At 44.1% G+C, this 9,355-nt stretch overlaps 1 long non-coding RNA gene across 1 annotated transcript in view; it reads left to right on the top strand.

Moving 5' to 3' along the window:
- Positions 1 to 700: 700 nt before the first annotated feature.
- LOC141251766 (uncharacterized) overlaps positions 701 to 9,355 on the top strand; it is a 153,934-nt gene continuing 145,279 nt past the window's right edge. The window contains exon 1 of the long non-coding RNA XR_012313386.1: positions 701 to 753. This is a non-coding gene — a long non-coding RNA (uncharacterized lncRNA). The remainder of the gene's footprint in view (positions 754 to 9,355) is intronic.

Raw genomic sequence — 9,355 nt, 5'->3', positions numbered from 1 at the left:
AAAAAAATTGGGTCTAAAGTAACATTTTTGTGAAAAAAGTTAAATGTTCATTTTTTTTTCTTCCACATTCCAAAAATTTCTGTGAAGCACCTGAAGGGTTAATAAAGTTCTTGAATGTGGTTTTGAGTACCTTGAGGTGTGCAGTTTTTAGAATGGTGTCATTTTTGGGTATTTTCTGTCATAAAGACCTCTCAAAGTGACTTCAAATGTGATGTGGTCCCTAAAAAAAATGGTTTTGTAAATTTTGTTGGAAAAATGAGAAATCGCTGGTCAACTTTTAACCCTTATAGCTCCCTAATAAAAAAAAAAAAAATTTTGGTTCCAAAATTGTGCTGATGTAAAGTAAACATGTGGGAAATGTTATTTATTAACTATTTTGTGTGACATATCTCTCTGATTTAAGGGCATAAAAATTCAAATTTTGAAAATTGCTAAATTTTCAAAATTTTCGCCAAAGTTCCATTTTTTTCACAAATAAACGCAAGTGATATAGAAGAAATTTTACCACAATCATTAAGTACAATATGTCACGAAAAAACATTCTCAGAATCAGGGGGATCCGTTGAAGCGTTCCAGAGTAATTACCTCATAAAGTGACAGTGGTCAGAATTGTAAAAATTGGCCTAGTCATTAACGTGCAAACCACCCTCGGGGGTTAAGGGGCTAACCTCTTGTGCTTCCTGTCCCTACAGGCAATATGGGATTATTCCTCCTATGGTGCTGTCATATGGACTCCTTGAAACATCATTACCGGTAAGACTAATTCCAGTTTTCATCTGTACTATATTTCTTCAGTTGCGCCAAGCTATTCCTCAGTACTGTTAAGAGATCGACGCTTTTCCTGTTGGAGCACACAGTTATCAGATTAAAACTCAGGACCAGGGGTGGTTCTTGCCAACAATGCTAAACTCAGAGAGACAGTCCTGTAACAGTTTTAATGTAGTAATTGTTTCTTTTTCTGTTGTTTGGAATAATTTTTGTTATGGATATTTTTTCTAGCCTTTTGAGTATAACAGGAGTTCCCACTTGAGCTATAGGCGCACACACTACTTCAATCATGTCTGCCCAAATCTTTTTTTTTTTCACACTCTAATCTGGTCAGTAAAAAAATTGTTCACATGCACTTCCCCATTAAATAACATTGCATTGCTTCGAGTGTGATCTGTTTTCGTCAATTTTTTTTTTAAAGATGGCACTGGGACCGATATACAGTCGTGTGCACAAGCCTTTAGCGTGACACGAGCTGAGATGACCCTTTCACTGCCACCAGGAATTTCAGGGCCCCATACTGTCAAAATTTTTGGTCCCCCTTAACACTCCTCCCAGGCTCCAGCCCAGCTCCGCCTCCACCCTTTGAACCTTCCACAGTCCCACCGCCCACTCTTGGAAAAACTCTACTTTCTGCACCATGTCCTCACCAATCACACATTATCAGTTCCCATTGAACTCCATATCACATACGTAGCCATCAGCTTTTGTTTTGACCAAAAGATTTTTAAAGCCTGCCAACCACGACAAGGTAGACTCTTTTGGCAGGGCCCTACTCTACTCTAACCTATTTAACATATCTCTTTTTAGCTATATTTTAATTTATTTTTCTTTAAGGGTATGTCACATATTTTTTTTTTAAACTAATTGAAACCAGATTGTGAGAATTTTTTTTAGAATCTGTATTTCTGACTTCAGATTATTGTATTCTGTTTCCTGCACATTTATGAAAGCTGCTCTCTTTACTGTTTTGAGATATGGACATTGGACATACTGTATGCATGTATATGTATCACAAGACATTAAGTGCCTTTTAATCATCTCACAAACACATTGGTTAACAATAACCAGAGTGTGGTGAATGCCCTTAATATTAAAGCTTCGTAACACATTCCCACTATATATTTTGGTAACTAAATCTATTTTTCAGGAGTCATTTAGTTAATTTCTTTGGTCAATTATGTAAAGTGCAAATTATCATCTAACTACAATGTTACGCATCTGGTGTGCGGCGGCCCTAAACTGTTGCCCCTGGGGCCCGTTGAGCAGAAGCAAAGAGGGGATGGACCCGGGCTGCCAGCCTGTCCGGACCCCCCCTCTTTGCTTGTGCTCACCGGGCCCTGTACGCTAGTAAGAGTAGTAATGCCTTGATGGCGGCCCTGTTCCTGCCTATGGGATGACAGACATCCATTTCTGGCTACCTTATAGTTGCCATTTCATCTAAGCCTTCACTCAATCTTTATGAAAGCATACATACAGATATATTCATTATTGTCTATCTAATAGGATGATGACAGCTGTCCTGATGTGTGCTAAGTTCCTGCCTATGGTGAAATGAGCTCTGTTGACAGCCCATAGTTAATGAAATATGCAGCTAGTCAGCATACAGTGGTGGCCAAAAGTATTGGCACCCCTGCAATTCTGTCAGATAATACATAGTTTATTCCTGAAAATGATTGTAATCACAAATTCTTTGGTATTAGTATCTTCATTTAATTTGCTTGCAAGGAAAAAACACAGAAGAGAATAAAGCAAAAATCAAATCATTGATCATTTCACACAAAACTCCAAAAATGGGCCAGACAAAAGTATTGGCACCCTCAGCCTAATACTTGGTTGCACAACCTTTAGCCAAAATAACTGCGAACAACCGCTTCCGGTAACCATCAATGAGTTTCTTACAATGCTCTGCTGGAATTGTAGACCATTCTTCTTTGGCAAACTGCTTCAGGTCCCTGATAATTGAAGGGTGCCTTCTCCAAACTGCCGTTTTGAGATCTCTCCACAGGTGTTCTATGGGATTCAGGTCTGGACTCATTGCTGGCCACCTTAGAAGTCTCCAGTGCTTTCTCTCAAACCATTTTATAGTGCTTTTGGAAGTGTGTTTTGGGTCATTGTCCTGCTGGAAGTTCCATGACCTCTGAGGGAGACCCAGCTTTCTCACACTGGGCCCTACATTATGCTGCAAAATTTGTTGGTAGTCTTTAGACTTCATAATGCCATGCACACGGTCAAGCAGTCCAGTGCCAGAGGCAGCAAAGCAACCCCAAAACATCAGGGAACCTCCGCCATGTTTGACTGTAGGGACCGTGTTCTTTTCTTTGAATGCCTCTTTTTTTTTTTCCTGTACACTCTATGTTGATGCTTTTTCCCAAAAAGCTCTACTTTTGTCTCATCTGACCAGAGAACATTCTTCCAAAACGTTTTAGGCTTTCTCAGGTAAGTGTTGGCAAACTCCAGCCTGGCTTTTTATTGTCTCGGGGTACGAAGTGGGGTCTTCCTGGGTATCCTACCATACAGTCCCTTTTCATTCAGATGCCAACGGATAGTACGGGTTGACACTGCTGTACCCTCGGACTGCACGGCAGCTTGAACTTGTTTGGATGTTAGTCGAGGTTCTTTATCCACCATCCGCACAATCTTGCGTTGAAATCTCTCGTCAATTTTTCTTTTCCGTCCACATCTAGGGAGGTTAGCCACAGTGCCATGGGCTTTAAACTTCTTGATGACACTGCGCACAGAAGACACCGGAACATTCAGGTCTTTGGAGATGGACTTGTAGCCTTGAGATTGCTCATGCTTCCTCACAATTTGGTTTCTCAAGTCCTCAGACAGTTCTTTGGTCTTCTTTCTTTTCTCCATGCTCAATGTGGTACACACAAGGACACAGGACAGAGGTTGAGTCAACTTTAATCCATGTTAACTGGCTGCAAGTGTGATTCAGTCATTGCCAACACCTGTTAGGTGCCACAGGTAAGTTACAGGTGCTGTTAATTACACGAATTAGAGAAGCATCACATGATTTTTCAAACAGTGCCAATACTTTTGTCCACCCCCTTTTTTAGGTTTGGTGTGGAATTATATCCAATTTGGCTTTAGGACAATTCTTTTTGTGTTTTTTCATTGAAGACAAATTAAATGAAGATAATAAGACCAAAGAATTTGTGATTGCAATCATTTTCAGATCATGGGATGACGACAACTGTCCAGACCTGCATCCCACCAAAAGAACCACTCTGGAGAATTAAATTATCCTCCGTTCTCAAACTGTTGGGGTGCAACTGTGGGACCCTATTTTCAAAGATGATTTCCTCCACCCAAGTATCAAAAGGCTGAAAGGGTCTTCAGGAGAAGTGGGTAGTCGAGCTAGTCTAGGCCATCAGACGGTCACTTCTGTAGCTGTACTGTCATCCTTCCTATGGTTCCAATCAGGGGCGGATGTGTTATTGGTGCAACTTGTGTGACTGCACACAGGCCAAGAGGTAAGGAAGCCCATTCCACCTCCAAAGTTGATGGAATTGTGCATTATGATGAGCTATTGGGCTGCAAACGGCTCATATATTGTACTTCCACAGGGGCCCTCTTCTGTCTGTGTCCGCCAGTGGCTCCAATGTAAAATTAATTTCCTGCAACGGGAAACACATCACATTAATAATTTCCAGGCTATCAAGATCAATACAATCAATCCTATCACTACCACTCTGGGCTTTAGCAAAGTTGAGAGTATATTGTTTAACCAAACTCTGATAGACCCCATCCAGGAAAAAGAATTCCATCCTTCTTTGGATATATCTCTAGGTTTTTGTTGTAGCTCCTTTATCTTATCCATGTTTCTCTCAATTGAATCATGGTTATCTTTAATCTATGAGCAGCATTCCTCACCTATAACAGCACAAGTTCCACTTTCAATTGCTAACTGGTAGTCAAGAGTCATTCTGTTCTGAAGGGCTACCTTCCACATTCGGTGACATCACAAACTAATGGGGGCGAAACCAAGAATCAAAGCATTCGGTGACATCACAAGTAGTAGCTTTTGGGGGTGAAACCAACAACCAAAACATTCTGTGAAATGACAAATAAGAGCTAATGTGGGCGGAGCCAACAACCATAACATTCCGATAGGTCCTTGTGTTCACCCCTACCTATCGCGGAGGTTGGCACCCTAAACAACAGGCGATTTGGTGCCCCCGCTCACCGTAGACTGACCTTATTGGTCCCTATATGAGCCTATTCTTCAATTGATTACCAATCAAATATCAAAAGACACCTTAAACACTAAAATATCCCAATAGTGCTACTACACCAGGTATACATATATATGTGTAGGGTAATACAATAAAAGATGCCCAACAAAGATATCAAATAAGGTGAGGGAGTATTAAATATATTTTCTCTCTAAAGTCCCTAATAGGACCCCATTTTCACCCCTACCTAACGAAGAGGATGGCGCCCCCGCTCTCTGTAGACTGACCCTACGACTGACACTATTAGTGATGGGTGAGCATTAAAATGCTCGGGTGCTCTATGCTCGGGTCGAGCACATTGGAATACTCGGGTGCTCGACCCGAGCAACGAGCCCAGTGTAAGTCTATGGGAAGCACGAGCATTTTTCAGGCGGCTCCCCCCGGCGGTCTGCAGAGGGCCTAAAAATTGCCAAAATCGATGGGAGCAGCATGGGGAATACCCCTGGAAGCATTTCTGACTCCCGAACACTGCTGTCAACAACGTTGTCAGAGGTATTACGCCACTTTTACGGACTCACAATAAAACATACAAAAACTAAACCAAAATGGATTTTCCTGGTAAATATGTTAAGGAACATCCTTTCCAGGCTAATGACTTGTATAGAAAGCAAAATAAATAACCAAAACCAAAAATACTCCTCCACACCTTGGGCTATGTTCACACTAGCGTTTTTGACGCATTTTTGCACTTTTGCATTGCTTTCAACAAAGACAAATGCATTCACTGGGAAATGTCATTTTAACATTTTACAACCTTATCTGGCCATGTTGTGTGTGACGCATGATCAGACACATGCATACAGTGCTGAAAAAAACATGGGAACAGCATGGGGAAGATGCCTGGGAGCATCTCTGACTCCCAGGTCACTGCCTAAAAGTGTGCCCATCATAAGTGATCCTTGGCGCATGCGAAGATGCCTCCCGCCATGCACCTGTAGTTGCAGACTTGCAACAATCACCAGCCACGTCCTTGTCCCAGTGCAGTGTTCAGTTGTCCCTACCCCATTCCTTGGAATGCAAGCGCAAGTATGCAGCCACCCACCCACGCACAGGCTGCAATACAATGTGCCAAATTTTTGACAGCTGCTTGCACTTGAAATGTGGCCTTTTAGGTTCGTGGAGGCGGAAGCTTTTCACAACCTCATGCCCACGGTGGCTGGGTGTCCATACTCGGTCCCCAGCCACCACTATTTCTCCCGGTATCGTCTCCGCCTTCCACAAGCACGGGTCCCACAACATTACCCATGTGCTCCCCAGTGCACTTACTGGGAAGGACCGCCTAACCACAAACACGTGGACAGGTGAATGTGGCCAGGGACGGTACGGAGCCAGTCCACAGCTTTTTTTGCTGAGTTGTATTTCACCACAGCCATATTCTTTAGCTTGGTGAAAGGACTTGGGAAACCATATCTACTCCAGCTGTCATTTCTCCCAGAAAGTTCTCTAAAGCTGCTTGCACTTGAAATGTGGCCTTTTAGGCTCGTGGAGGTGGAAGCTTTTCACAACCTCATGCTGGCGGTGGCCGGGTGTCCATACTCGGTCCCCAGCCGCCACTATTTCTCCCGATATCGTCTCCCCCTTCCACAAGCACGAGTCCCACAACATTACCCGTGCCCTCCCCCAGTGCACTTACTGGAGAGGACCACCTAACCACAAACACGCAGACAGGTGAATGTGGCCAGGAATTGTACGGAGCCAGTCCACATTAAAAATGCAGCCATAGAGTGTTCGGGAACCTTCCCACACACTTTTCTTAACCAGGGCTGCTTTTTGGCAAGGTTGTACGGGCCCACCAGAGAATCCTCAGGTGGGCCCTGGCTTCTACAGGAGAGTTCATGATAGGCGCAAACTTTGCAGCTGCTATGGGGCTCTTGAGCGGGGAAGAAAGGTGGGCCCTCAGAATCAAATCCTCTAGTGGGCTCAATATTTTTCAGTCTGACACTGCTTCTTAGTGAGCGCTGTATTTCACCTCAGTCATATTCCTTAGCTGGGTGAAAGGACTGGCATAGAGGGAAACCGTATCTACTGTGTGTCATTTCTCCCAGGAAGTCCTCTAATGCAGCTTGTTGCAGAAGCAATGGCAGCCTTTCCAACATCAGCTTGCAATTGTCGGTGGTGCTTCAACACACATCTTTCTTTGCGCCTTTAATTTCATGACTGCAGAGTTGGGCAATGGCCTCATCTGCAACGCGGTTTGAGAAATAACATGCATAAGCACGTCCAATCCACATTAAAAAAGTAGCCATAGAGTGTCCGGGAACCTTCCCACACACACTTCTTAGCCAGGGCTGCTTCTCGGCAAGGTTGGATGGTCCACCCAGAGAACCGGAGACTCCTCCGGTGGGCCTTGGCTTCTCCTTCAGGAGAGTTCATACTGCCGAGGTGAGGCCATGATGATGATTATAGAGGCCACCATCTGCTTAGTTTTCTGTTACTTGGAATACAAGCACAAGCATGCAGCCACCTACAGGCCGCAATACTAAACTGCCTTATTTCTGGGCAGCTGCTTGCACTTGAAATGTGGCCTTTTATGCTCGTGGAGGTGGAAGCTGTCCACAACCTCATGGCGGCGGCCGGGTGTCCATACTCAGTCCCTAGCCGCCACTATTTCTCCCGGTATTGTCTCCGCCTTCTACAAGCACGGGTCCCTGAACATTACTGCTGGTACTTTTCTGTGGGAATCTGCTTGCCTCCAACCAGCCTGGAATATTTCCAGTAAACTATGGTACGACGCCATGGTATTAGCACTGCCCCCAGTAGCGAAGCCATCCCCAATTTCCTTCTCAGGAATTTTATTTGGTAGACTGAGTGGCTGCCCAAATACATTAGTTTCTCACAAAGGAGCTGAGGATAGAGTGGCAGTAGGTGCAAGTTTCTCCAGCCTGTTAGATATCAAAGGGTGAACTGCAGCACATTGGATCAGTGGTTAGCACTGAAGCCTTGCAGCGCTGGGATCCTGGGTTCAAATCCTAGCAAGGACAACATATGCAATGATTTTGTATGTTCTCCCCATGCTTGCGTGGGTTTCCACCTCAGTAAAAAAAAGCAGCCACAGAGTGTCCAGGAACCTTCCCACACACTTTTCTTAGCTAGGACTGCTTCTCGTCAGGGTTGGACGGTCCCACCAGAGAATCCTCTGGTGTGCCCTGGCTTCTACATCAGAAGAGTTCATGATGGCGCTAATTTTGCAGCTGCTATGGGACTCTTGAGCGGGGAAGAAAGGTGAGCCTTCAGAATCAAATCCTCTGGTGGGCCCAATGTTTTTCAGTCTGAAACAGCTTCTTAGTGGGAGTTGTATTTCACCTCAGCCATATTCCTTAGCTCGGTGAAAGGACTGACATAGAGGGAAACCGTATCTACTCTGGCTGTCATTTCTCCGTCACCAGGTTCCGCCCCTTGTCACACACGACCATGCCTGGCTGTATGTTCAGCGGTGAGAGCCACAGATCAAGCTGTTGTATTACAGCTTTCAACAACTCTGCAGCGCTGGGCGGTTTGTCACCTAAGCATTAAGCATGCTATCTTTAGCACAGCCTGTTGCCGCTTGGACAAGGCAGTGCTGCAGTGCTTTCAGCTTGTGACTGATGTGGTCATTTTGGAGATGGAGGAGGAGGTGCATGAGCTGAACAATGTGATTACATTGAGGTTACATTGGCGACTCTGTTTTTATACTTAAGATCCTACTGTTTTTTTTTTTGTTTTTTTTTACGACAAATGCATTCACCGGGAAATGTCATTTTAACACTTTACAACCTTATCTGGCCATGTGGTGTGTGACACATCATCAGACACATCCTGTTTCATTTATGATTTAGGGACTCTGAACATCGCAAAGCCTATTTTTATAGGGCCATAATGCGGCCCTTACTATTCTTAAAAGGCAAGCAGTCGGCCCTCGCTATTGTTAGAGAGCCATCAGCCGGCTATGCTTTGTTGTTCCCATTATTATAGGGTCTCCTATACTGTTATTGCGTATGCAGTGACTGCAAGGGCTGCCAAAAATTCGGTCGCAAACCAAAACCCCTTTGAAGAGACATAGAGGAAGGTCTCAGTAAAACAAAAATGTTCCCATTATAAAGAAGCGGGTCTCCTATAGTGGTAATGCCCATGCTGTGCCTTCAAGGGCTGACAAAATTTGGGAAAAACCCCACTAACATTTTAAAGACACATAGAGCCGGGCCACTGTAATGACATGTTTCCATTACAAAGGAGCGGGTGTGCTATACATTTATAGGGTGTGCACTGAGTCCAACGGCTGACAAAATTAGGAAAAACCCCACTAAGAATTTAAAGACACACAGAGCAGGGCCACAGTAATGACAAATTCCCATTAGAAAGGAGAG

The sequence above is a fragment of the Phyllobates terribilis genome, unplaced genomic scaffold (genome assembly GCF_046119375.1).
Source record: "Phyllobates terribilis strain yellow unplaced genomic scaffold, ASM4611937v1 Scaffold_2__4_contigs__length_985480577, whole genome shotgun sequence".
Taxonomy (NCBI): domain Eukaryota; kingdom Metazoa; phylum Chordata; class Amphibia; order Anura; family Dendrobatidae; genus Phyllobates; species Phyllobates terribilis.
Note: the sequence above shows the minus strand (reverse complement) of the source record. Positions and strands in the feature narration are given on the sequence as shown.